At 44.3% G+C, this 2,627-nt stretch overlaps 1 pseudogene; it reads right to left on the reverse strand.

Moving 5' to 3' along the window:
- Positions 1–1,387: 1,387 nt before the first annotated feature.
- Positions 1,388–1,488, reverse strand: LOC119040779 (uncharacterized; annotated as a pseudogene).
- Positions 1,489–2,627: the final 1,139 nt, after the last annotated feature.

Consider the following 2,627-nt stretch of genomic DNA (forward strand, 5'->3'; position numbering starts at 1 on the left):
GTCTTTCAGGTGCAAGTCTTAAAAGTTGGGGTGTCCTACGTGGGGTATAAACTCTGCTCCTCGGAGAAGCTCTGGGCTGTGAGTTCCCTCCTGATTGTGGGTGGGAGTGGGGTTTATGGGAAGGTTATGCCAGTCTTTCCTACCAGCTTTGATGTGCTTTTTCCCCTTCATTTGCCTGAACTGAAGGAGTCAGTTTTAGGACGGGTTTGTTTGTTTGTTTTTGTTAGGGGAAATTGTTCCACACATAGCTGTAGTTTTGGTACCTCCTCCAAGGACTTGAGTTCAGGATCTTGTCACCATTTTGACTCAAAACCTCAGCCTTCCCCTTCTCCGTGGGGTTAGTGTGAGCAGGAGAAGGCGGCCACACCTGAATAGCTGGTTAAGAGCAGACACACTGGAATCCAGAAGTCCCTGGAATCGTCCCAAAAATCTCACTTTGTGATGCCGATAAGCCCTGTTGTTACTGAACACAGGTGGGGGCCTGCTGCCCACCACCATCCCTCTAGGCAAAGTTCCAGAGGCAAAGTTTTAGTGATAAAGGCGTCTTTATTCAAAAGCTTCACAATTTTGGAATAACTGCTCTCCATATGCACTAATCCCTTAAGCTTATGAATTAAAGCTAAACTCTGTAATTCTTTAGTTACAGCTTTAATCACTTAAACCTATCAATTAAAAGCTAAAGCTTTAACACCTGAGTTGTTCTAGCATTTTCCCCTTATACGTTTTAATTATCTTATTTCTATAGGGTTAGCTTACAAACTAAAACAATAGAAGGTACAAATGCTACACAATTTTGGAAAAACAGAAGGCTTCTGCCTCAGAGTTTGTCCCCTCTAGGACACCCAGAGAAGAATAACCCTGCCACCCTCTGCCAGGCCAGCCCAGTCCTAGGCTGCACCTGGAGTTCCTTCCCACTCAAATACTACCCTCTGGGAAATGCAGGCAGCTGTAGCACAATCATCCACACTGGAGAGAGCCAGAGAGCCGGCCCTCGTTTTATTCCCATGCATTCTGGAGGCTTTGAGCTCTCAGCCAATCCTATCCTAGAGTGTTCACCATTGGCTCAGGCAAAATCCTCCTATGGCCCCTCCCTACTTCTCCCCATAACCTGATCAGATCTCACTGCATCGATGTGACCTTGGACAAGTCACTTCCTCATCTAAAACAAGCCATTTCTCCTACACTGTACGTTTTTTTCCCTTTTATTTTGTATTGGTTTCAGGTGTACAGCTTAGTGCTTAGACAATCATATACGTAGTGTGCCCCTGATACTTTCAGTACCCCTACAGGCACCGTATATATTTACTGCAGTATTATTGACTATATTTCCTATGCTTTACTTACTTCCCCATGGCTATTTTGTAACTACCAGTTTGTGCTTCTTACTAAAAACATGGAACACAACGAATTTGCATGTCTTCCTTGCACAGGGACCATGCTAATCTTCTCATGTCATTCCAATTTTCGTATTTGTGCTGAGAAGAGCACTACACTGTAAGTTTTGAAAGCCTCAGTTGGATCTGTCACAATTAGAGGATGTGAATTGCATTGGCTTTGATGTTAATTCAGAACTAGACCACGTACCACAACCATAATTAGAACTATTAAATTTTATAATAAATTTTGCCTAAATTTAGGCAAGAAAAACCACATTGTTATTCTGACTCTGTAACTAAATCACTTCTTCCGCTGACATTAAACTATTTTTATAACATAAGTTTTCCTAAGCGAGCAACTATTCCATTATAGCAGAAGTCTCTGCCTAATTCATAGGGTTGTTGCGAGGATTGTGAAGGTAGACTCAGTGGTGAGCATGTGGCAAGTTCCCAGAAAAGTCCTCTCCCGGGTCAAATCGGTTCTGAACGTCCAGCAGTGGTCGTCCAGCTCACTGAGTCTTGTTCAGACCAACTGAGGACTGGGTCGGTTACTCCTTCCTAGGTCCTTCTTTTAAAAACCCTTGCTTCTTCCTATTTCCCCTTAAGAAAAAAAAGTTACTGATTGATTTTAGAGAGAGAGAGGAAGGGGGAGAGAGAGAAACATTGATTTGATCCCACTTATTTATGCCTTTGTTGGTTGCTTCTTTTGTGTGCCCTGATGGGAGGTCAAACCCGCGACCTTGGCGTTTCTGGGGCAATGCTCTAACCAACTGAGCTACTCTGCCAGGGCTGGAGAAAAGTACTTTTTATCTCCAAGCAATATAACTTTCCTGGAGCTCTTTAAGCATCCTTTGTTTTGATTCCACTAATGAACAATTTCTTTCCTGGGGGAGTAAGTAGCCAGTAGAGGCAAGAAAGACATTTTAAAGGAGACTAGTTTGAGCTCCTAAAAGTAGAATGTGGAGCACAGGCCAGTGCAGATTTTTCCTAAAGGAGGTGTCTGATGCTCTTGTTTCTTGGATGTGTTAGAGCAGTAATTCACCTCAGTCGTGGTGCTTGCCACATATATCAGGAACAGGGGAAAGGGTAGGTCAAGTTCACGCAGATCGCAGTGTGTCCTCGGATTTGAGCGGGGCAAGGCAGCAGGCTGCAGCCTGTCGTCAGAGTCTCACTTTGCAACAGGCCCTGGTGATAGGAAGGCTGCCCTGGCCTCTGACACTCGCACCGAAGTGACAAAACGCTTCGCGTTTC

Source organism: Artibeus jamaicensis, unplaced genomic scaffold (assembly GCF_021234435.1).
Source record: "Artibeus jamaicensis isolate MK-2021 breed Jamaican fruit bat unplaced genomic scaffold, CSHL_Jam_final contig_797, whole genome shotgun sequence".
Taxonomy (NCBI): Eukaryota; Metazoa; Chordata; class Mammalia; order Chiroptera; family Phyllostomidae; genus Artibeus; species Artibeus jamaicensis.